We start from the raw sequence: 26353 nt of genomic DNA on the forward strand, positions 1-26353 counted from the left end.
ACCCACTGCGACACTCCGTTTTGATTCGTACATTTTCTTACATACTTATCCATGGTTAGCCTAATAAAATATTTTTGCATTATGACAAAATACTGCTTGCCCAAAACAAGCCAAAGTGCGAAATAATGGCAAACAATTGGCCACGTGCTCAGAATGTTAAAAAGGAGGTCCCGAATCAATTCCTCTGACCTTCGCAAACTGCGTGCAAAAAAGGTACTTATGAGTGGTACTTTCAACAAAAAACGAAACAAAACTTAAAATTATAAAATGAGAATGTAACTTCTCTTTTGAATTTTAATTTACAAGTCTACGCCATGATAATTTTAACGTTCATTTCCTTTTTGAAGAATATATCTCTGTACTTAAAAACCACGTCTAATTTTCTGCGCCAGCAGCAAAAATTAATTTTGGAAAACTAAAAACACCCGACTCTGAATTTACCTTACGCGTGTCCGAGTACGTTCTGCCTTCTTAAAAGTTTGGGCCGTGACTGGATGCACACAAGCTGCACCCCTACTCAAACAACTGCCTAGCGGTTTAACTTCCCTCCTATTTTACTAGTCTTGAGCTACGTAAATCATAAACCATCCCATGGAATACAACGATGAGCAAAATTAATTTTAACAAAAACACATCTTTAATCTAATACCCATTATTGTTCGATAAGCATTTATGCGAGTAGTGGTGGAAGGTATTAAATAGACGCTGTTTGTCGACTGTGCGTAAAAAGAAAAAAAAACCGTGCCTGCGAGTTCTTTCCCAACCAAAGTGCGACATCGCACGCTCAAGGACTACGGCGGTACTAATGTAGATTTGATACAAGTATAAAAAATGTTTTGCAAACGTCCCTTCATTATCTTGGATGACAACTTTTTTATTTTGTCTCCAAATAGGAGTTCCATTGTTGCGGGATATGAAGACAATTACAACTATTAAGCCTGTTATAAACGTACCGCCAAGACATTTTGTGTCAAAGAAATGACTGTTTAGTAATGTGTTTAAACACAGGTTAAGTACATCGCAAATGTGCTCAATACGCCGGCGTAATGACGATTTAGAGTCTTCCATGGTACACGGTCTGCATGATTTCTTCGAAGCATACATTCGAGAATAAAAGCAACACTGTTAACGTGTCCAAAAATTCCGAACACAGCGTAACTTACCCAGTTTCCTTTGGCAGGTAAGAGAGACCAGAAAAACGCTTTGCAGCTACGAATATAAAGGCTCTGTGGGCGGGCCAAGGTGGGGAGCCGAGGCATGCGCGGCGGCAGCGATGGAGGAAATGGCCAAACACACAGCGTGACAGGTGTTTTTGGTCAGAGAAGAAAACGAAAGGGACTCTTTCTGTTTTGGTTGCGATGTTGGCGAACTTCCCCTTGTCATTTGCGGTGGAATCAAAAACTGCAAGAGACTACGCTAAGCATGTGGCGGGGAAAATTAAAATTAAGTACGTAATGATTCTGTCGTTTCAAATTATTATTACTGATTTTGATAGTTGGTTTGTATTTGGTAACGTAACTCTTGTAACTTGTGATCGATTAGTCTTTCCATTACAAATGTAATGGTTAGAAAAGAGTATGTAAATACGGCCGACTTGCAGTTGACCTACAAAACTACAAGCTGTATAATTAATACTCGACCTAGCTCGTATGTCTCACAAGCCCTTGCTCCTGGAGTGAAATTACTCAGTTGTTTTTAACAACCTAGTTGATTTAGTGTCCTGTGACTGTTGTCAGGTTTCCTCCATACATGTTCGTACCCGTTTCACTGGTTTATTATCCTCTGCCCAGAGCGTAAGCCTGAAACCAACAACCGGAAGCCTATTTTTAAAATTCAACATACTGTAGATACTGAATTAGTGTGTGATGCGATGGCTGATAACAAACTTGAAGTGGCGTACTGACAGGAGTTCAGCTCCATTTTAAGACCAGTAGTAGCCAAATTGTCCAATGATCGCAATCTGTGGCATCGTACTGCAATGAATACGCTGCTACTTGTTGTGATAGAATATTTGACAATTTGAAGTAATCGTACTGCAGAGGATGTCACTTTATTTTTTATTGATTATTTAATGAGGATTTTGCAAGCTTGATGGAATTTGTGAAAATCTGTCTTTCAACGCCAGGGTTCTTTACGCTAAATGCTTTTGTAGAAAGTGCTTAGGACACAGTACAGTACAGTTAGTGTTTTCACGGGCGCTGTCTCTCTTCCACAGGCCAAAAGATTGCCAGTATCCTTGGATTACAGGTTACTGATGTGTCATCACACACCCCACGGGACACTGATCTAAGGTCCAGCAATGGACCTCCTCATGACACAGGACGCTCATTGCAAAGCCAATATAGTTTCCGTTACAAAAAATTAACTTTTTTTCTACTAATTTCAAATGATACTACACCACAACAGGTACTCTTTGCAATTAAATCGAACACAAATAAAATCACAGAAAAACAGAGAGGGATTAGAGCATTGAGTGTACTGTACTTGTCCGCCGTCATTGACAATTTGTACATTTTCTGGATTGCTTGCCTTTACAGAAGACGAACCGATGTTTTCATTGATGAATGGTAGGCAATGCATGTGTTGTATGTTAGGTCTGTATAGGAGTTAATTAAGTTATAATTTGTACCCTAATAATTTCTTTATTGTTGCTAGTAAGTGACCATGCCGAACATTTTCCAATAATTTATTAGAATTTATTATTATTATTAAAATATTATTTATCCTTTAGAAAAGTTTTTGCTCTTTTTTTTAATCTGTAAGGGTGAGTGCTAGCTTCAAATTTTGGGGGAGCGGAGCAACGAGTTTGAGTATTAAGTGCATGCACTTCACTGTTACGTGTGACTGTCACAGGACACTGTCCCACCCGTCTATATCTATGCCACCAACCTCAAAATGGTACAGTGTCACATACCCAGTGGCCAGCCTCTCTGCCAAAACACTGTGAATTTTATTGTATTATGGTCACTTAACCACAATGGTTCAATCACTTCAAAGCCCTGATTTCGGTCCTGGTTATTGCAAAATACTAAATCTACCAGTAATCAGGTTGCCCTCCTTGACAATATTTAATATGTGATAAAAAAGTCTCTAAATATGACCAAAAACTCTTGCTGTTGTACATCATGTTAATATTTGGATAATTTAAATCCTCCATGACTATATATCCTCCTGTAAAACAAACATGATAAAAACAAACAAAAACTTCCTCCAATCACACATAAAAGCATCTGGCTTGGATTACAGAAAGCTGGTACTGTCAATAACAGGCTTGTAGGTAGCAGTAAGATGAGGTCAGACCTGCTTGGATTCTGCCACAGTGCCCATTCAGTCACATCTCTGGTAAGCTGTACACAGCAACAAAGTCAGTAGTACTAAGTCTCCTTGCAGAAGTGGATGGTACTGGCAGTGACAGCACTGAAATAAATATGCAAGGTAGGACTATGCAGGAGAGGACTTAAAGATCAGGGAAATAAGGCACTCAGAGCCCCAAGCAGCCTAGGGCCTCATAGAAAAAAATGTATTTATGTTTGAATTAATTCAGGTTTAACTTACAGTGGAAGCATACTAAATTTTAGCTTTAGCTTATATTTTCATTGGAATTGTGTCAATGTGCATGTGGAAATGCAACACAGTGAAGGTGTTGAATTCTTTAGCATAAGGAATACATTTCAGGACTAGGATATAGTACAAAACATGATCTACTGAATAGAAAATGAAAGAAAGTTACCTATGTGGAGCAAACAAAAAAAAAGGAAGAAAGCAAAATGTTTGTTGCCAAGGTAACTTCCTTTTCTTGAAAGAAAAGGCTGCTGATGCCAGCTTTTTTAGTGGTTATTAGTCATGTTACAATAAACACCACAGCCAAAGAAAATAAAAACCAACTGGATAATGTCCTGCCACAAGAGTCTCAAGTACATGCCACATCTTACAATTTTGAGGCTAATGATGACAGCAATACCTCTTAAAATTTGCATAATGATAGTGACTTTGGTGCTGAGAAATGACAACTAGCATGTGTAAATGGCATAATCCCTGTCTAACAAGATACTATTACACTAAAACAGTAGCCTCAAACTGCAGTCCTGGAGGGCTGCAGGTTTTCATTCTAACCATTTTCTTAATTAGTGACCTGTTTGTGCTGCTAATTAACTTCTTTTGAAGTCATTTTAATTGATTTGCTCTGCTCTTGAAGACTCAGACCCCTCAATTGTTTCTTTTTCCTTAATTAGCAGCCAAATGAGATACAAAATGAGCCAAAACATGATTAGCAAACTGCATCGATCATACAATATCTGTTGACCTGCTCAGGTCTCCAACACAGTTTAACAGTGCTCTTAGAAAACAGAAAATCAACAATTTTGGAAATGCCTGCTATTGCACAATGAGAGCAGCAACAAACCATGGAATTAAAGAATGGGTTTAATTAACAACCTAATTAAGAAACTGACTAGAGTGAAATTGGTTGACGTTTGAGGCCCTGACTTAGTTGGTCTTCTGTTGGTTCACTCACTTCACATTTCATTTCTGTTTTGGTGCCATTTAAGGAAATAAACAAAGCAATTCAGAGGAATCTTAAAGATGGGTGGCACTGTGGTGCAGTGGGTAGCGCTGTGCCTCGCAGTTAGGAGACCCGGGTTCGTTTCCCGGGTCCTCCCTGTGTGGAGTTTGCATGTTCTCCCCGTGTCTGAGTGGGTTTCCTCCAGGTGCTCTGGTTTCCTCCCACAGTCTAAAGACATGCAGGTTTGGTGCATTTGTGATTCTAAATTGCCCCTAGTGTGTGCTTGGTGTGTGGGTGTGTGTGCATGCCCTGCGGTGGGCTGGCGCCCTGCCCAGGGTTTGTTTCCTGCCTTGCACTCTGTGTTGGCTGGGATTGGCTCCAGCAGAACCCCGTGACTCTGTGGTTGGGATATAGTGGGTTGGATAATGGATGGATGGAAATCTTAAAGATAAGTCAAATAAAATGAAAAGAAAAGGAGTTAAATTGTAGCAAAAACAGGTCACTAATTAAGAAAAGGGTTAGAATGAAAACCTGCAGCCACTGTGGCCCTCCAGGACTGGAGTTTGAGACCACTGCATTACAAGATGACCAAACCAGGTGTCTAATAAAGAACATTGCTCAATAGTGAGGAGTGGACCAGTTTACATCAAAAATTAATGAGAAGTGTAGATTTATAAGGTGTCACTAGTATATGGAGATGAAAACTGGAAAAATATAAGAAGATCATGCCTAGTATGCAGTTGAAAAAAAAGTGATTGTGCAGTCTGTGAGAGGTGAGAGTACTTAGTTACAGTAAATGCAGATGGCTATATAATCTGAGAAATGCATCAGCCCACTTAAATCAGCATGAAAGGTCTGCCGAACATATTGGAAACATGGAGAGCTGGCACAACCTGTAGGAGAGACTGGAAACAAACAGCTATAGATAAAGTGAACCAAGACATTGTAGCCATTGAAGTCAACCACTTTAAAAAAGTTTTGCAAAAATTAATTGCAATGGTTAACAATTTGTCCAAACGCAAAATATGATTTATGTCACTCAGGCAAATTGTCTAAGTCTGGAAATGGGAATTGTCTAAGGCAGGTTGAATGAATTTCTCAATTTGATTGTGAGAACATATGAGGCGAATTCAGTTAAAAAAGTTAAATGATACCTATCTCAACAAGCATAATGAAAATCAACTAGTTTTCCTTATGGCCAAGGGTACACTTGATGCCATTGTAAAAATCATAAGGAAAGCTAAATACTATTTAGCAATAACAGACTGTATTCAAAATATTGTTATGAATTCTCTGGCTCTGCAAAAAGCCAAGGTTGAGATCTTTGGAAATAGCCCTCAAAACATGTCTCACCCCAAGGCAAGCCTAACTTAGGCAAATGGGAGACTATAAGCCTCTCCAGGCCTCAGAATGGAGGTCAGACGTTTAAAATCAAAATGGAGTAGTGTTGTGGTGTGAAAGCTGATAAATATTTTGTATGTAGTCATTTGTAATTTAGACAAAGCAATGTAATATTAGTGTTATACCACTGAAAAGAACAGCAGTGGTTTGATGTTTAACTAATCCGCCACCCCACCCCCCCCCCCATTAAGGACTGAGTCAGGATTGTGAATTTTATTACAGGGTCAAGGGAAGAGCCTAAAACCAGTTTGGCAAGTGATTATCTACAGGACATTCTCTCTCAAACAATCCCCCACTGGAAGGCCAAACTACCTAGCTGGCAAGCTTCACCTTACCAAATAGTATTGGGGGCAGGTGTGAAACCCATTGTGTTACACTAGAATTCTATTGATCTAAAGTTGGCTGTTTGGGATTGATTTGAATCAGAACCTATTTTGTACACGACACCCTATTGGCATAAGAGTTTGAACAGAGAATGTATAAATTTGGTTGCTTTACCCCTCCCTATCTCTCTCTTATACCATCATGATGAAGGAGCATCTCACACACCATGGAGTGAAAAGAAGACCACACTGAGAAGCACAACTCAGCAGCCATATTGAGACAGGCGTGCAGCCTGTTCTGAAGAAAGCTGACTAGAAATGATGACTTAACTAGAGACATTTTAAGTAGGTAACAAGTCTATGTTCTGCCTGAAACTACACATCAGCATTTATCAGGTTGTATGGTTGCCAGTATTCATGTGTACTTATCTTATTGTTATTTGTTTACGAATATTATCAATAATACATTATTTAAAGCTGTAACTTACCTCCTGCTTGTCTTTTACTCTGTGTAATTGCCTGAGGTTATATATGAAGAAGGGAAGGTGGGGAGAAGTTATAAAATACAATACCTTATAAACAGTGGTAGGTCTAAAGGATTTGAGGCATTCTGACAAAGGCTACACATTAAAGAATACAAAAGGCAAAAGTAGAGTTATATAGAACTCTACCAAGACAAAACAAATTGTAGAGAGTATTAAAAGCATAAAGTATGTCTCTTCAGGGGAAGAACCATAAAAATACAGGCTGGGGGTAAAACAAGACCACAACAAATCTTTATAAAATCGAAGATTTAATGTAGCAGAAACTATAAGAAAAAATGATTAACACACAAAAAAGAAGGCAAAAAGGCAATCCTCTGCAAAGCCCCATTAGAAAAACAAGAAATCTTAATCATAAAAACAGCAACTTAAATCACAAAAAGGAATAAATACAAAGAAGCGATAAACAAAACAACAACTCACTAAATCAACAACCGCAATCAACAACGAATGACTGCATTTCCAATCAGTCTTTATATGGCTGGGAGCAATTCCTCAACCGTGATGGAGAGGTGGTCTTACCTCTTGGGGAACCACTAACAAAACACAGGGAATATCAGAGACTAAATCTAAGTACATAGAATCTACATAATAAAGAAAACTGAACTATTATACATAGTTAGAGAAATAATAAAAATACATATAATTTACATCAATAATTATAATAAATTAATCAAAAACAAGCACAAAACACAGAAAAAACACATTTAAACATAAGTCAAGGGAGGAACTCTGACTTAACCATAGCAGATGTGAGTCACTAGGAGCTGCTCAAGGTGGTGGTATGAGTTGTAGATTCTTTGACCTCAAAAGTTGTCTTCATTTATGAGCAGTTTACATTTTTTTAATGTTACTGACTCCACAGGTAAACCATATAAAAGGTAAAGGGAATTTTTAGATCACCTTCAAACACTAGGTTTGGATCTTGTACAATTGCCATGGCTAATCATATGACAAGGAAAGTAACATGCTAGGCAGCAAGCAAGGTGTCCAAAAGAGAGGCCTGGAACTTAACAACAAGCCATATGCTCAACCTTGTTATCAGTGATGTAGTCATCTTTGACACCCATCAGTGTTTTTGGGTTGTTGCAATAGCTTTCTAACCTGTTTAACTCCACACTACTGTATAGGGCTGAACTATTCTTACTATATATGTCAAGAATCCTATAATGAAAGACAGATGGCAGTGTTGGGTTGACTGTGTTAAAGCTCCCTGCTACGAAATGCCTGAAATGGTAAAGGTTTTGACTGCCCTGAAAGATTATGCTTCAGAAAAAAATGTTAATGTTATTTTAGCACCTGAAAGCATCTGCCAAAAAAATCAGACATGGTCCATATTTATACAGTGGATTCAGAGAATATTGAGACCCCTTCACTTTTTTCATATTTTGCTATGTTGTAGTCTTGTGCTAAAATTGTTTAAATTATTTTTTACCCATACCAAGCAACATTTAAAACCCCAGCATGACAAAGGGAAAACAGGGTTTAAACATTTCTGCAAATTTATTTTTGCATATCTTAAATATATTTCATGATATCCTAAAATGGGTCTCTGCGGAATTTAAGATACAATATAGCAGCATGGGTTTTGAGATTTGACAGAGTCAACAGAGGATAAACAAATACTGTTGAGCCTTTTCTTGTATAATGAGGTGATAGCAGAAGTGCTACATGTCCAAGTCCTGAATCACTAATAACCTATTTAATTGCCACAAACTTTTCCAGGCACATGGAATATAATTTGATAAAGCTAACATAAGTAAAACATCAAAACACACAACAGCAGTGGAATAATAATAAATAAGACAAAGTCTAAGCCAGTGCAAGGGCCCCATAATTGCAAATTGATCATGTACAAGTAGCTGATAGATGTCTAAACCTTATATGAACTTAAAAAGTTGGTGTTGTGTAATGTTATGGTTTCAGTGCTGGACCTTCACCCACAAGGTTGCAGATTCAATAGCCGTCTCTGCTTTACTGTGTGATCCTTAAGTTACTTAATCCATGTTTTACCTGCAAAAACAAAATCAACAGGCAGTAACAATGTAACCAAACCGTGTAAGATACTGTACCTTGGATGAAGGAGTCACCTAAATATACAATATTAATCTAGGAAGTTCCATATTCTTAGCAGACCAGCATTTATTCTTCACCAAGCATTGCACTTTTCACTTTTTGGACATTTCTTTGAGGTAGTGTTTTCAGGAGCCAGCAGGGGGTGCTTAAACTGAGGTTTGAGTGTGGATCCCAATGCCCCAGTGCAGTGACAGGGACATTGGGCCATAAAAATGGTACTGTAAAAATCAAGGTCCTGACCCTCTATGGCAATTAAAGATCTCAGGGCATCCTTCAGAGTAAGGTGTATCACGATGTCCTGGCTAAATTACCCACAATGGCCTGGTCATTCTGCCCCCCCAATCATCCCCTGCCTCTAATTGACTGTCTCTCTCACCCCTTAACCACCTAACAGCTAATGTGTGGTGAGCATGCTGGCGCCAAAATGGCTGCCATTGCATCTTCCAGGTGGATGCTGCACATTAGTGGTGGTTGAAGTGGCTCCCCACTCACAATGTAAAGCAGTCTGAGTAGTGAGAAAAGCACTTTGTAAATGTAAAGAATTATTATTGTAGTTTGCAATCACTGGTTTACCTTGCCAAGAGCAAAACAATGTTAGAAGATTCAGAAAGTATAGAAGGATGGAATATGCAATCATCTTCATGCTGTATTCCACAAGGCTGCCTCATTCTGACACTGAGTCTGTCCAGCATGATTGCAAAGGCATCCTGTTTCTGGCAGGATGGCTTGGGTGATGTGTAGCAAGCGAAGTTATAGTGGCCATTATAATGTTTAAATCTTGGTTTTAAATAATTTCTTCAAATACAAAGCTCATATTTCTTACTAAAGACTGTTATTGGATATCTCTTGTCAAAAATAAAGTGAAAAATTGTTGGACTATTTGGTTTCAGAGGGTTTCAGACAGCTTAAATAAATCTGAAGCATAAGCTTCGAGCCACTATTATAAAGAGAAAGGAAAAGACAGGTGAGGCTGCCCTTTCTGCTGGTGTCCTATTAAGATGTAACTGAGATAGGATGATTAATATTATCATTGCCTTGTGTGGAAGAAAAATTAGACTTAGGGGTCACAGAGCCATCAGGATTAAGTGTTTTTATATGCTTTCCATATTAAAGTATAGCATTCATCTTAAATAAATAGCATAAATGGTTGATAAATGTCAGGAATCTATTCAAGCATATCAGGAAAACAGATAATGGTCAAGTGAGTAACAAATACAGATGTATTGTAATACACAAAATGCATGACCTGTATGGCCTCCCCGGTCAAAAAAGGGGCCAAGATAGCCAGCCAACCTCTTCTGTCCCAGCGCACTAACATGGCCATATGTTCAAAAAAGAACAAGGAAAACATTTAGGGTCATCCGAAGGAGTCATCAAGTACATCTTTGGGACGGATAAGGGCAGGAGCACCTGCAGGGGCCTCATCTGGCTCGTGTGGAAAAGGAACATTTTTGTGCCTGATGGGGATCCATCTGTGCAAGACGCCACTTCTGGTACCACTTGTGATGTGTATGTCACAGACTTGCACAAGAGAGAAGGAGGTGAGTCCAGGTATCTGAAAAAATCAGCTTTATTGTTGTGAAGCCCAGGATATTCCCAAAGCATTTATCCAAATGGGAGCAGTGACTGGTTTTAAATATTCCTTGCATCACCTATCAGGCAACAAATGTGTCACACAGGGAGAATTTGAATTTGCAGTTGTACCAGTGGCAGACAGCAAATCCCAGTCTGCTTTAACAGAGTTTTGGTGCACAGCGCAGTTAGGGGGATATCTGGGAGGTTGTCGGAATCTCAAAAATCTCACAATAATGATGACAATATGGATTTGTTGATTTAGATTTTGTTGTTAGGATGGACTTTATTTCATTTAGGATGAACACATCTTCATAAAATATAATACAGCTACTGATTAAATTTTTAAAATCTGTATTTGTTTCCTTAAACAGATTCCAGTCTGTACATTAAAACTGTCTTTGTAGTCAATGAATAGTATCTTCATTCCAGACCTTAACTGTCTTTTTGAGTACTTCTCATTTTAAAGCTGTCTTATAAAAGGGGAGAAGGTAAACCCAACTGTTATCAGAAGAGCATTGTGATGGTTTGGCTATCAATTTTAATGCTCCCTTAATTGTCCCATAGCAAAGATCAAGAGTTTTATTGTTTCTTGTTGGGCAGGTTACATATTGATAGAGGATTGCCTTTAATTTTTTTCAGGTTTTGCTCTATCATTCATAAAGATGTGAAGGTCAGGCTAATTGGGTTTGCAAATTGTCTCCTGTGTGTGTTTGTACAGGTATGTGCAGGAATGGACTCAGTGATGAACTAGTGCTCTGTCCAAGGCTGATTTAGGCATTGCATGTAATGCTATCAGGACTGGTTTTGACCACCCCAACAGCCCAGAAATGGATTAAATGGGTTTGAGGATGTTATGTGGACTTCCATCTGTGTGCTACCCCATGTGCCTCCTATTTTGATGGTGCTAGTGATACATTTGTCTAAGCCACCGCTTGCTTTTAGTTTCAGGATTAATCAAATACCTCTTGATAAATTATGTTCAGAGTAAAAACTTTGTTTTCGATGAATTTCCCTTGCCATGGTGTCTGCAAAATCTTCACCTTCACATATGTGCTCTTTTTATTCAGGGAGACAGAAACATACAGTTGCCCCTGTCAGGCAACTATGACTAGTTAATTGTTGTTGTAAAAACTGGCTTAATTTGAACCTGCCCGTACCTCATCTTAAAAGAAAGGTCCCTATCTGAGACAAAAACTCTATTTTGATTCTAACTTCACCTATAGGGTTTCAGTTTGCTGGCTGTGGAGTTTCTAGTGTGTTTTCTGGGAGCTGGTTGTGAAGTGTCAGGCAACGTTTGATACATTGGGCAACTTGCAGCTACCAAGGTGAATGCCGCCGGGAAATATTTGAAATTAAGTATAACATTCACATTTACATAACATATTTATTTGAATCTGTACATTACCACTGCCATCTTTATAGAAACCATGTTTTTAATTAATCTGGAAAGCAGACATCTGCCTGTTAATAAGGAGCATGCAATAATCTAATAAAAGGGCAATGTAAAAGTTATTAGACGTTGATATAATAAGCCTAGAATTGATATCAAAGCACAGTCACTTACATTTCCAATCAGTGAATGAGCATTACATAACCTTTTATGCAAAACCACCAATAAAAATAATCAGACTAAATACTACAGCCTAGGTATATTACATTAAATTGTGAAAACAATAATACTGAAATACAAATGATTTATGCAAAAAACAACCTGCTGAATGCACACTACTAAAAATGAAGTAGAAAATGTAAATATTGACTCTTTACATAAATGTGATGTATTTGCTAATAAAAGCCTTTGAATAGAATGTTTCAGTATGCCATAGAAACATGAAAAAAATAATCTGAAAATGCTGAAGCAGCAAAGTTTGCAAAACACAACATTTGTGTCACTGCCAAAATGTTTTACCACTACTGTATATAATGCATTTACACAGAGCTCGCTCTACATGAATACATATTTTGAGGCATAATGCAAGATGCAACGTGAATAATTCATACCAATATGTATGGAGCTAAAAGAGAGATATGTGTAGTATCTGATTAATATGGAGTTACAGGACAGACTTACCAAGTAAAACGGTCAGATAGGTTCTTGTTTATCATACAGTATGTTCATTAAATTGTTAGACTTTACAACTGTATATTTTCATTAATGACAGAGAAAAAATTAATACCTTTATTATTTCAAGACAATGTGAATCATATTTACCACTGTGACCTGGGATTAGAATAAGGTCTTTGACCCTTTTGCATGTCATAAAAGGCTATTAAAAGAAGACTGCATCAGGAAGGGCATCCAGTCATAAATCGTTCTGCTCCAATACCACTAAGATATTGAGGGCAACGGAACTCTGAAAATGACTGTTAAAACCAGCAGAGCTTTGTATGTGTTCATGTAGAACAGCATAGAGAGATGTAGAAACAAGATTAATCATGTTAAAGGCAAAGCGATTCATTCACATATAAAATTATATTAAAAACGTGTTCATGAAAACATATTTATTAAAGATTCATCGGTTATTATATGTAGAGGAAGAATACTACTGTAGCACTGTGCTGAGCCAACCTAATGAATTATTGCTCTTTGCATCATTCTTTTAGGTACCTGTTTCTGCTTAGAAAGATGGCCCGCTATTGCCACACTTGTTGGAATTGATGTAACTGTTGCAGGATTGCCGTTTTTATAGCCTCTCTTGAAGATGGCTCTGAAGCTGCTCATTTGAATGATGGAATTCCAACTTATACTGTTGGAGACTCAACATTGATGCCATGCTCAAGGCTGATGCATCAACTCAGTTATAAGGCCTTCCAATCAAAGCCAATGTTTCCAGCAGCCAGCTCCAGGTTCTTGCAACAGTAGACTTCCACAGCAGGGATACTGAATTGGTCTCTGTGCTGTGAGGTGGCGCAGAAGGGATGTTGACTGCTATGCTTTCAGATAATGCAGTAGGGATACTGAGTGCTGCACTGTGACATGTTGCAGCAAAGGTGTTAAATGCTGCACTTCTGTGCAGTGATCTGTCAACTACATGTAAGCAGGCAAATCTCCTTTTCTGGAGATGCAGATGTACCAGTCTGTTGGATGTCTTAATTCCTGAACTTGCACTTCAATCAGTTTTCCAGGTCCGGATCTGAGTTTTTAGACTTCTCCTAACTGGCTTTTCTATTGAACCAGTAATCCTTTGTCTCATTAACCTCTCACACTTTCCCCAGCTCCATTAGCCAATCCAAGTCAATACTTTCTGAAACTCTATCAGAAACTGTATGCTCAAAGCAATGGACCTCAACAGTTGAAGAAGAAGTGACAGAGCCACAGAGTTAGAAGTCTCTTAGCTGTCTTCCCTCCTGAGCTGATAATGCAACTAGTATTCCATAGCTCTGACTTTGATACCTTCCAACAACTCCTAATAAATCACCATAAGTCCATTCTGGGTCTCTGCAGTACTCACTGCTTTGCTGACTTAGACTGCAGATCTTGTATTTATACTACCCCCGACAGACCAATGAAATGCTGTGCCAGTACTTACCAGTGCTGATCCAGTTGGTTCATGCTTTTATATAACTCTTTTAAGTAGCTCCATGTATTTAGAACAGCTTGCTGTTATTACACAAGTTGTAATTCATAGGATTGAGGCAGGTGTTCTTTTTTTATAGGCTCCCTTTGACCTGGCTCTAAGGCTAGTCATTTGAATGATGGAAAATTCATATTGTTAGAGACTCATTGTTGATTCTATCCTCATGCTGATGCAACTTGCCAGTACCATTACCATATTTAGTTTTTGAATCCTGATATTTTCTTATCTAATCATTAAAAATGTAATTTTATACAGAGTCACACACAGCGTATCAGTACCATTCCACTATTTAAAAAATAATCCAATTTTTTCATGAAATAAGCTCAAACTGCCAAAAATAATTGGCAATCCATCATTCTTCATTATATATTCCATACAGCAGACACTTTACTTTTGATTTAAAACTTTACATATTATTTTAAAAACTAAAATAAATGAAAATTAGGAAATGGGAAAAATGAGTGGGACCACTGATCTAATATTTTGTAGCACACACTTTTGAGGCAACAACTGCAATCAAGCACTTTCTGTAGCTCTGAATGAGAATTCTGCACCTCTGAAATGGTAAATTGGCCCACTCTTCTTGAGAAAACAGCTCCACTTCTTGAAGATTGATGGGTTTCTTCTACCAATTGCTCCACAGGGAGTCAGTGATATTTTTATGCAAAAAAACAGAAGAAATGCATAGTTGAAAAGCAAGCTAAGGTCAAAACTGAAAGACAAACTTCTCGAAATGAAATCAAAATCAGAATCATAAGTCACAAACAAGAGCAATAGATCAAAAACTGGGAAGTCAAAAACAAAAGTCTTAGAAAGATTTTGAGCATGAGGTTTACCTGGCAAGCTATAATAAAATATACATGCAAGAGCAGACCTTTAAACACTTGAATTTGCAAGGTCAAAGTCACAAAGTCAAAACCTCAAAACACATCACCCAGCAACCAAAGGATGCATCATAGGAACTGGATACGCAAAATAACAGCATCTGAAAAAAACAAAAAAGCACTGAAATAAAATGCAAATGCTGCATATTTTAAACTTTGTCAATAGTATTAAGGAAAAAAAAATATTCAGAATCCATTGTTCTTAAACCCCTAAAAAACACTTATTGCTTGAACGATGCCCTGCAGGTATTGTAACAATAAATTTTTAATTAGCAAATCATAACAATTGCAAATTTCAGCTCTTTCCATACATGTTCAGTTGGATTCAGATCAGGACTGATAGCAGTGCACTTAAAAATCCCAACAATTCTTAGGTGTGCTTAAATTTATGTTTTAGGTCATTATCCTCCTGGAGGACCCATGATCTGCAAATGCGACAGAGCTTTCTGACAATGGACAATATGATTCACTCCAGAATGTCTTGATAATCTTCTGATTTTATTGTGCCCAGAACAGATTCAAGGCACCTGGTGCCAGAGGCAGAACAGCAGCCCTATAACATTAATGAGTCTCCTCCATGTTTTACAGTAGTGGTGGTGTTTTTGTATAAGCATAATTTTGTCTTCTGTGAACATTGAGCTGCTGTGGTTTGCCATAAAATTCTGGTCTTCTACCATGGAGCCCACTTTCATTTATATAGCAATGGACGGTTTAGCTTGAAACTGTTGTAGCTTGATTATGGAGGTCAGTTTGACTCTGTCTGGATGTTTCCTTGATTCTTTCTCCACCATTCCAAGTACACTTCTGTTTAATTTAGGGACAGTTTCCACTTGTGAACATGTCCAGGGAGTTTTTCTACGGTCCCCTTAAATGTTAAATGTTTTGGTGATATTAGCTACTGTGCTCATGGTAACATTAAGTTTTTTGGTGATGTTACTGTTCCCTTTACCTTGACCAAGCTTGGCTATTATCTTCTTCTCTCCTCAAACAATGCTCTGCTTTTTTTTTCTTGCCCATATTAAGTGTGAAACACCGAATGACACAACAAATCTAAGTGAGGATTTTGCTCCATTCCAACAGGCTGAGAGGCCGATAATAAGATTGAAAACATCTGCTTCATATATTGCTACAATCCAAGTATGCCTTCTAACTTCTAAAGGGGTCCCAATAATCGTATTCACTGCATTTTCATTTGTTTTACTTTTACAAAGAATAAGTTAAGTCCTAAATCAAAAGCAAAATTAATGATTGGATGGCATTGTATTTACACTATCTGACAAAAGCTTGGAATCATCTGTCACATTGTTATTTCATTCAGCAATAGTAGTTGCAAAGTTCAGTACATTTGTAAAAAATACATAAGACACCATTCAACTACAGACAACCTAAGAAGTTATAATAAATGTTTCAAACATTTGACCCAGTTAGTTGATGACATTTTGATCAAAAAGTTGTGCAGATACAAGACATCTAAATACAACGCTGTTTAATGTATTATAACATCATTATTAAGCATTTCCAATAAGTCTCCAACCTTTGCCAAAAGAGATCTTCTGAAGATGTTTGAGATTACTTATAGTTTCAAACATCTGGAAGATTTCTCCAGATTGCCCACTATATTAAGAAATCATGTATGACTTTTTTTTCCATTTTATTTGAAGATTTCTAATAAAAAAAAAGAAAACTAAGCAAAACTAATACTGTTACATTACTGCTTACTTCAATGGTTAATTCTTCATCTACACAAACTTCTTTACAAACATGATCTTTAAATTTAACACTGTAGGAGCTATTACATTTTTTTTAATATTCCAGGATTATTCCAGATTCGTTAACACAAATGCATTTAGTACACTGATTAATCCAATTTCATCAATATCCCAATTAATTTATAAGCAATAACATTATGAAATACTATATGGTAAAAATAGAAAAGCAAAAAGGAGTCTATCTGACCACTTCAGTCATTTCTTTGCTGTGCCCCAGCTCAAATAAGAAATGGAAGTGAAATCAACAGAAGCATTGACCAGTTCTTCTGATCAGATTTCTTTCTGCAAACTAGGAGTTTTGATGGATATTTACTTATAACACTGCATGCAGCCCTCTACCAACATATTCATTATGTTGGCTATCTTCAAATAATGCTCAATAAAGTTTTGAATATGTTCAGTTACCAAAGAGTTCTATGGCTGGTAGCAGGACCCTTCATGAACTACAGAAAAGGACCTTTCTGAGAGAGATAACAGCATAAATGTATAATACCAAGAATGAGGCTAATAATCTTTGTACAGCAATGGAACAACGCAAATAATACCCATTTTAGTGCTAGGTACCCCATTACTTTATTTACTGAGCATGGTTATTAAATTAAGGATTGCAGGGAGTTGGTGCAGGAACCAAGAGAACAACAGTCATCACAGGGCAAATTCATGATCACACCTGCACTCTCATAAAGGACTAGTTTGGATTATCTGAATGCCCAGAGATACATATCTTTTGGGTTTGGGAAGAAAACTGAAGCAGCCAAATGAATAGCCTCACAGACATGGGGAAAATAAGGAAACTCAACACTGACAGCCCCAGTCTGGGATTTGAACAGAAGAGCTCTTAGGCAGCAGTACTAACCACTAAATCATCATGCTAGCTTTATAAATTATATAAAATTAGAAATTATATTCTAATATACAACTAATACTACTATTTCATATAGAAATAAAGATAGAAAACACTCATGAGAAGCATTTTGTTAAAAAAACGCTTCTTTGACTCATCAGCAGCTTTAAAACTTACAAACATTCTAAGCAATCAGTCCGTTTATAGTGCCAACTATAATAGTGAGGATAATGTAAATAGTAAAGTGGAAAACTTTAATTCTAAAGTAAGAGCTGCTGTTGACATAGTTGCACCTGAAAAGACAGTTAAAAAATCTTCTAGCATTGTTATTCCATGGAAGACCCAAAGAGTGTCTGATTTAAAAAGAACATGTCGTAGAGCTGAGCGTAAATGGAGGAAAACTAAACTAACTATCCATTATGAGATATTGAAGGTTAAAATAACAGAATACAATAACACTGTCCGTCTTGAGAGGCGCTGCTATTTCTCTAATATTATAAATAACAATGCTAGTAATCCCAGAGTCTTATTTTCTACAATTGATCGTCTGTTAAACCCAGGTAACACAAAGGAATGCCCCCAGAATACTTCCAGTGAAACCTGTGAGAACATTGCTGTATTTTTCAATCAAAAAATTAATGATATTAGAGATAACATAGTATATCTCCCCAACACTGCAGAACCTCCAAAGCCCCGGTACTCCATTATAAACAAATTAAATGCTTTCACCAGGATAGATTTACCTGAATTACATAGTATAATCTCTCAACTGAAACCCTCCACCTGCGTCCTTGACCCAATACCAACAAGGTTTTTCAAAGAAGTATCAGGCATGCTAATTGACAATATTCTTGACATAGTAAATTCGTCATTAGATACGGGGGTCTTCCCAGACTGTCTTAAGACTGCTGTAGTTAAACCCCTGCTCAAGAAAAATAATCTTGACCCCTCTGCTTTGAAAATTTTAGACCCATCTCTAACCTGCCCTTCTTAAGTAAAATTCTAGAGAAGGCAGTCATTATGCAGTTAAATGACCACCTCAATAAACATGCTATTCTTGATAAATTTCAGTCAGGTTTCAGAACAAATCACAGCACAGAAACTGCACTCGTTAAAGTAGTAAATGACTTGGGGTAAATGCAGACAGAGGCCATTTATCTGTTCTCATCCTCTTAGATCTGAGTGCTGCATTTGACACCATTGATCACAATATTCTTAGAAATCGCCTTAGTCAATGGGTGGGCCTCTCTGGCAGTGTCTTAAATTGGTTTGAATCCTACCTGGCAGGTAGAAAATTTTTTGTGAGTTGTGGTAATCACATCTCAAAGACACATGATATCCGATATGGTGTTCCACAAGGCTCTATCCTGGGTCCGCTGCTTTCTCAATCTATATGCTTCCGTTAGGTCATATTATCTCAGGTTACAACGTGAGCTACCACAGCTATGCTGATGACACACAGCTGTACTTATCAATAGCACCTGATGACCCGACTCTCTCGATTCACTAACACAATGTCTTACTGGTATTTCTGAATGGATGAATAGTAATTTTCTCAAACTAAATAAAGAGAAAACTGAAATTTTAGTAATTGGCAATAATGGATTCAATGAGGTTATCAGAAATAAACTTGATGCATTAGGATTAAAAGTTAAGACGGAAGTAACTGTTGACTGTAATCTGAATTTTAAATCGCATATTCATCAGACCACTAGGACAGTATTTTTCACTTAAGAAACATAGCAAAAGTTAGACCTCTTATATCATTGAAAGATGCTGAGAAATTAATTCACGCTTTTGTTTTCAGTAGACTAGATTACTGTAACGCACTCCTCTCAGGACTACCCAAAAAGACATAAATCACTTGCAACGAGTGCAGAATGCAGCTGCTAGAATCCTAACTAGGAAAAGAAAATCCGAACACATTTCTCCAGTTTTGATGTCACTACACTGGTTGCCTGTGTCATTCAGGATTGACTTTAAAATTCTGCTTATGGTTTATAAAGCCTTAAATAATCTCGCTCCATCTTATATATCGGAATGTCTGACACCTTATATTCCAAATCGTAACCTTAGATCCTCAAATGAGTGTCTCCTTAGAATTCCAAAAGCTAAACTTAAAAGAAGTGGTGAGGTGGCCTTCTGCTGTTATGCACCTAAAATCTGGAATAGCCTGCCAATAGGAATTCGCCAGGCTAATACAGTGGAGCACTTTAAAACACTGCTGAAAACATGGCTTTCTCCTAACTTCACTTTAACTTAATACTGATACTCTGTATGTTCAATTCATCATAATAATTATTCATGGTGGCTCCAAAATCCGTACTGACCCCAACTCTCTCTTCTGTTTTTTTTCCGGTTTCTTTGTGGTGGGGGCCTGCACCACCACCACCTACTCAAAGCATCATGATGCTCCAACATTGATGGACTGAAAGCCAGACGTCTACGTGACCATCATCATCAAGTCCTTCCATGAGAACCCTAACTACAAAGAGGATTATTTGATTTATGTTAGGTAGATTGCCCAGAAGGGACTGGGCGGTCTCTTGGTCTGGAATTCCTACAGATTTTATTTTTTCTCCAGCTCTGGAGTTTTTTTTTTTTCTGTCCACCCTGGCCATCGGACCTTACTTATTCTATGTTAATTAATGTTGACTTATTTTATTTTTATTGTGTCTTCTATTTTTCTATTCTTCATTTTGTAAAGCACTTTGAGCTACATTTTTTTTGTGATGAAAATGTGCTATATAAATAAATGTTTTTGTAATATAGATAGATAGACAGAGGGGGGAAATGTTTTTTTTTAAAGAAGGTCAATAAATAAATAAATAGACATTATTATTATTATTATTATTATTTTTATTATTGGGGCGGCACGGTGGCGCAGTGGGTTAGCTTCCTGGGTCCTCCTTGCGTGGAGTTTGCATGTTCTCTCCGTGTCTGCGTGGGTTTCCTCCGGGTACTCCAACTTCCTCCCACAGTCCAAAGATATGCAGGTTAGGTACATTGGCGATTCTAAATTGTCCGTAGTGTGTGCTTGGTATGTGGGTGTGGGTGTGCGTGCCCTACGGTGTGCAGGCGCCCTGCTCGGGGTTTGTTTCCTACCTGAGTTGGCTGGGATTGGCTCCAGCAGACCCCCGTGACCCTGTAGTTGGATGATGGATGCATTTATCTTTAGATGACAAATGATGTCGTGTTGAACAGAGGTTTGTCACGACTAGCAATCGTCCTGTCATTTCAGCAGCGCTCTTTAAAACATAGGGTTTTTTTATGTCATACACGTGAAAAAAGAAGTCCTAAAATAATTGTTCTTCGTCTATATAGACTCTTATAAAGAGTCATATAATGATTCTTCATTCAAAGACGTTGCTCTCTGTAACAGCTCGCAGTAGATAGTGCCAAACGCATTTATTACTGGGCTCAAATACGTTTCTAACGAGATGTATTTTGGACCTTTCAGTCATCCGTAGGAAGGTATGCGCTAAGCGCTGTTCCTTCGCGAGCTGAGTGTGAAACATCAACGAGTTCCGAATTTTGACTGGCACCTTTGCAAAGCCAAACGAGGGAATAACGTCAGCTTGTTTAAAACACTACAACTCCCACAAGCCAACGCGTAAAATATTTGCATCTTCTTGTTTTCAGACTGAGGTGCTGCTTGTTTGGGTGAAGATTTCCTCTTACTTAGGAGGTTTACTACTTCAGGTAAGTGATAATAACACTGTCGCTGTGAAAGTTTATCAGTGTGCTTAGTAATTACAAATTATAAGAAGCTAGTTTTAAAGGGAGGAGATATTCGGAGTGTCTTTTACAATAAAATAAAGGGCGGTAGGTGTTGTATGTTTAACAGTTAAAGCGAACTGCAGTCTGTCAGAGATATTATTTTGTCACGTTTGTGCACGGAAAATGAATTTATTCACGATCTATAATGCAAATCGCAAAAGTATCATCATGTTGCTAGCTTCTGTCAAACTGTGAATTCCATTGTACATTTGAAATAAGCGGGAAACCGCACTGTATAACCTTAATGTTTAAAGGCAAAAAAGTGTTTTCCTAGACTAGAACGGAATCTCCTTTCACTTCACGTGTTATTTACGGTATAGGCCCAGCTTGTTCTGTAAAAATAGCAATATCGCTGAGCCAATGCGAACCCATCATTAAACTCGCGACATATGTCGCCAGATTTCCACGAAATGAGTCATCTCTTTATCCACGACTATAGGCGGATGGCATGTTGTCATTGTAAGATTTAACGTGTTTTTTTTTTTTTTGTAAAGAAATCGGCACTGCATAATGTCCTGGCGAAACGCCATAATCTAGGCTGTTTAGTGATCAAAGAGGAATCTTCACTACAAAGAGCAAAAACCACCAAAACACGTGAATGTCTGCGTCTTGCAAGGAGGTCGTCTTTCGTTTCGGCTAATGATAAATCGTTTAGACGCTGTGTCCTTCGGCGCTGTTGTAAAGTACTCGTTTAGCTGAATCAGGAAGTTATTCTTTCTGCAAACAGGTTGTTTTTGTTTGATTTCATTATTACATAGATAAGACATCGGATTAAAAGTTATTGGTATTACTGGGCGATCTTGCTGTTTTTTGTTGTACCGACAACTATTAGCAGCTGAATTTGTTAAAATGGCAAGTATTAGTCTTGTCACGGCTGCATTGTGCCCTTTGATTTGTTGATTGAGTTGGAATGAGTTTATAACATTGGAGCATTTTCCAGGTAAGGTTAAAACAAATACGAAGATCGACATGTATGCTGACAGCCTCGGTAAAATGTTGTCAACTGGACTTTTTATTTGATTATTATACAGAGCTTTGTTTTCAAAGCCATAGTAAGATACACCTTACTACAAGCCAGGCGTTTGACGTGTAATTTTCACTTCTTGTTTTCAACAGCTATTATGTAAAATTACAGTGCGATCTATTCACAAATAAGTCGCAGTGTGTAGATTGGTTTGATGATATGGTGGTATGGTTGCCTTTCAAACAAGAAATCTGGGTTCAGTTCCTGCGCATTACATGTAACTGTTTATTAAAAGACAATTTATTTTATTTAGGGCAGCTTCAATTGAGTGGAAATTCAGCATTAATTAAAGTAGAGATGTCTGATGGGAATATTGCTTTCTATAATGTTTGGAATGGAAAATTTAATTTGAAAACAACAAAAACAAAACAATTTTATACCAAAAAAATCGATTTGGCATTTATGGATATATCTCTCAATTGTCTGACTTAAATATGTTTTCGCTTGCAAAACAAGTCCTCCTGCTGGTTCTTATTCTCATGATTTTGGATGGTGATATGTTATTTCGCTGAGTCTACACATTTCCCTGTTAGTCTTTTTTAGGTAGATACTGAAAGTCCTCTGATTTACTGATCAGTATTAGAATGTATCAGTAAATCTTCTTTGCTTATATGGAGATTATGCTAGGAAAATCCGTTTTTGCATAGAAATATCTAAAGAAGCAGGGCCATAAAGAGGATAGAGGTTCAAGCAAGTTGTGTGATAACCAGTCTGCTTTTAGTTAATTTAGCACCTTGATATGTTTAGAAAAGTAAAAGAGAACAGGAAAAGAATGATGTGGTGGTGTTTTGCAGTTACAGTACATTAATGATGACTAATATTGTAAAAGAATAACTGAAAGTAACAGCTGTAAAGTTGATGTTGAACTTTTTGTTCTCCCTCTTTCTTTCCCTTTAAACTACTTTACGGCAATTAACTGTTACTTCAGGTTGTTGATTATATCCAACCAAATGAAAGTCTTTATTAACCTTAAGAGAGTATTAAAATACTTTTCTGAAACTGGTGATCACCAGCTTTTCTTAATTTTTGTCCCTCAGGCCTTTTAATCTTCACTTAAGGATAATGTCTTGAAAAATTACTACTAGTATGTCACTTGTATCCTCCAATCAAATATGACTACGAACAAGCGCTGTGGTATAGTCCCTAGAGTTTATGGGGAGCCTGCATATCCCCATATGGATCAGGTTTTCACAGTATCCTGTTACTTGATTCATCCTGCACTCTGGTAAACACTCAGGAACTTTGGCAACTTCCAAAGCTGTGACTGGAAATTGTTGGTTGTGCCTGATACAAGTAGGGATGAGAGAACATTATAAATAATAGGTGGATGGATTAAAAAATCTTGGAACAACCAAGAAAGTATGTTCAAGTGTGAGCTAGGCATAGAAGCTATTATTTAAAAGAAAAAGCTCAACAGTAATGTTCTGTCTTTTGGAAAGTAAAAACATTCAATATCAATGATCCATTGAATAAATGTATTACAATTATTGTGATGAAAGTGTTATGTCTTTTCTAAGGTTGAATTATATTGTTCTCTATTGCACATTAAAATATTAACACTGCTTTAATTAGCAGATAATAATGTTTTCATTTTGCCTTAAATGTTTTTACTTTGAACATATTTAGAAGATGTATGAAAGTAACATATTGCAAATGTTGAATTTAGTTTCCTGAATTACAAAATTTTGATTTGTTAGTTTTTCCATTCTGTGTTTCATTAGGCAGTGAGGCCTGTTTGGTAGTGAGGGAGTTGGAGTACCCTTTGAAATCTCATGTCTGAGTCACTGTGGTATTTTTTTCTTCTTCTTGTGGTTAGCTACTTCATGAGGTTTCCAGCTTCAAATTAAAAAAATGAAAAGTGCATGTGTGACACTGTTTTCATGAAGTGTGATCTGTTTCAAGTCCATATTAGCAAAAGTAAACTGTCTTTCTATCCTGGTAGTGTCTTGGGTAACAAACCCACTGTGGATGGGATGTCATGCCATTTTAGGGAATGCTTGTGCAGAAACCTACGCTTGCTCTTTCCTGGCAACTTAGAGTTGTCAGCTAGCCTAACCAATATGTCTTTTGAGTATGAAAGATATCAAGGGTACCAAGAAAAAGACGTGATCTTTGGGACAACAGGCAAACTTTGCAAAGGTGGTTCACAAGCCAGCATTTATCACTGCATTGCCTTTTAATTTCTAGCTGAGCACCAAGTAGACAGAGGACTATACATTCAACTGTCGAAACTTTATTTCAAAATATATTTTTGTGGAGCAAACATTGTGTATCTTTCATCAAAAAATCATTGCTCAATTATGTGCTGAGTGTGATGAGCTATCTGATAGGAGAACGTAAAAAAAGACATGATGGCTGCCTAAGTAACTGCAATAAATTATAGAGGTATGACACAAAAAAGTTTAGTATGTAAGATACTAAACTCCCAAAGATTTTTCTTCTTTAGTTCATGGCTTTTTTTAAGATAAGAATGTAACTTTGCAAAGTTGTGCCTTGTTAGGAAAACTCCTGTTTTTTTCAATCTGTGTGGATGTTGTGAGTTCTAATTACATTTCACAATGATGAGATTTCTTGTTTGAAGGATTTTTTTCCAACATTTGAAATTAGAGTTACTAAAGAATGTTTGTTTTTTATGTGTGTTTTTGATTTTTTTTATGTAGAGGATATGTTATTTGAATTTGGCAAATCAAAGTTTAAAGCTGCACAGGGCAGAAAATAACAGATATTAAAAAAGGAGTCTTGATAAAGGATGTACATATAAACATGGGAAATTTGCATACTGGTGCTTCCTTATCTTGTTTTATTTTGTTCTAGTTGTGATGACCTGAACACACATGTATACCTGTGTTGCACTTAGGATGAATTGGAATTACACTTGTGAAAGAAATAAAGACACAGCGGAGATGGGAGAAAAAAAACAAATTATGGATTTGCATTTTGGCAATTTTAGTGTTAGGTCATTGAGATTTGAAAAATTGTGTTAATTGAATAAAATGTACATCACTTTGCCATGTTAAAGTGTTTTATTTGATCCATTTCTATATTTGATTTTTACGTATAAAAGTTTCAAAATCGCCACAAAGGGCAATCCTGATAGTTGCTACAGGCTGTTTATCTGTAGCTTTAAAGTATTCCTCACAAAGTAGTATTACTGAGTGGAAAGGGCTGGGTGGCCAGACAAAAATTACTGATACTTGCATTTAGTGGCCACATACAAATGGAATTTTGTCTAAAGATGATGATTTTGGAGATAATACTACCCCAGTGTTAGAATCACATCTTTCGTACCGTATAATCTTTGAGAAGTAGTTAAAAAATGCTGGTGTCTGTGTCGTTGCCTTCCACTGCTGATAGTTCCTTTAGCTTTTTTGCTCTCTATGATAAGTTCTTCCATAGGGCATACTTGATATCCTAGTCTTGCATCTGCATCAAATGGCACTGTTGACACATAGAATAAAATGCCAAGTAGTGTATTAGAGAGTAGGAATTTAAAGACCTTCAAAACTCAGTTATTTTGGAGAAATTAGGTGAATAAGATTGGAAAATACTTTGAGTGGAATGGTTTGTTCTCATGAAAACTGACCTAATGTTCTATAATCTGCTTTTGTACTACAGGAACCATGTGGGTTTGTTGTTAGTTAATCTTAATGGACTCATGTTCCACTTAACATTAAGGTGCATTTGTCATATATATGGTTCCCTGTTGATTAACTCACTTTTTTAGTGGAAATGTGCTGGAAGGTGTTATCCAGTTTGGTAGCATAGCATTTTTTTTCTTTTTGTTTTACTGTGTTTTAAACCAGGTGGTATTTTGGCCTAGTGCTTAGTAATGTTGTACACACTTTCAGTCTATATGGAGGCTGCATGTTCAAATTATGTATGGATTGTCGATGTCTGTGAAATACTTAAATTTTAGCCCGCATCCCACAGGCTTACTTGTTAGGTAAACCGGCCATTCTATAGTAGTTAAAGTTTTGGTGTGTACATCAGTAGGGCTTGCGATGGAACAATTGTGACAAGAATATGCCATTCAGCCCAAAAAGCTTACTCTCTGCC

General features: G+C 37.1%; 2 protein-coding genes across 3 annotated transcripts in view; one reads left to right on the plus strand and one right to left on the minus strand.

Annotated features, from left to right (window-relative positions):
• Positions 1-1274, minus strand: part of ddx4 (DEAD (Asp-Glu-Ala-Asp) box polypeptide 4) — a 73689-nt gene extending 72415 nt beyond the window's left edge. Inside the window, exon 1 of the mRNA XM_039758763.1 lies at positions 1164-1274. The gene's annotated coding sequence lies outside the window, so the exon portion shown is untranslated. The remainder of the gene's footprint in view (positions 1-1163) is intronic.
• A 19700-nt stretch (positions 1275-20974) lies between these two features.
• Positions 20975-26353, plus strand: part of slc38a9 (solute carrier family 38 member 9) — a 65907-nt gene continuing 60528 nt past the window's right edge. The window contains exon 1 of one of the 2 annotated variants that reach the window (XM_039758764.1): positions 20975-21195. The gene's annotated coding sequence lies outside the window, so the exon portion shown is untranslated. Of the gene's footprint in view, positions 21196-21977; positions 22001-26353 lie in introns of those variants that run through there. The other variant, XM_039758765.1, reaches the window with a different exon arrangement.

This window comes from Polypterus senegalus, chromosome 7 (assembly GCF_016835505.1).
Source record: "Polypterus senegalus isolate Bchr_013 chromosome 7, ASM1683550v1, whole genome shotgun sequence".
Classification (NCBI taxonomy): domain Eukaryota; kingdom Metazoa; phylum Chordata; class Cladistia; order Polypteriformes; family Polypteridae; genus Polypterus; species Polypterus senegalus.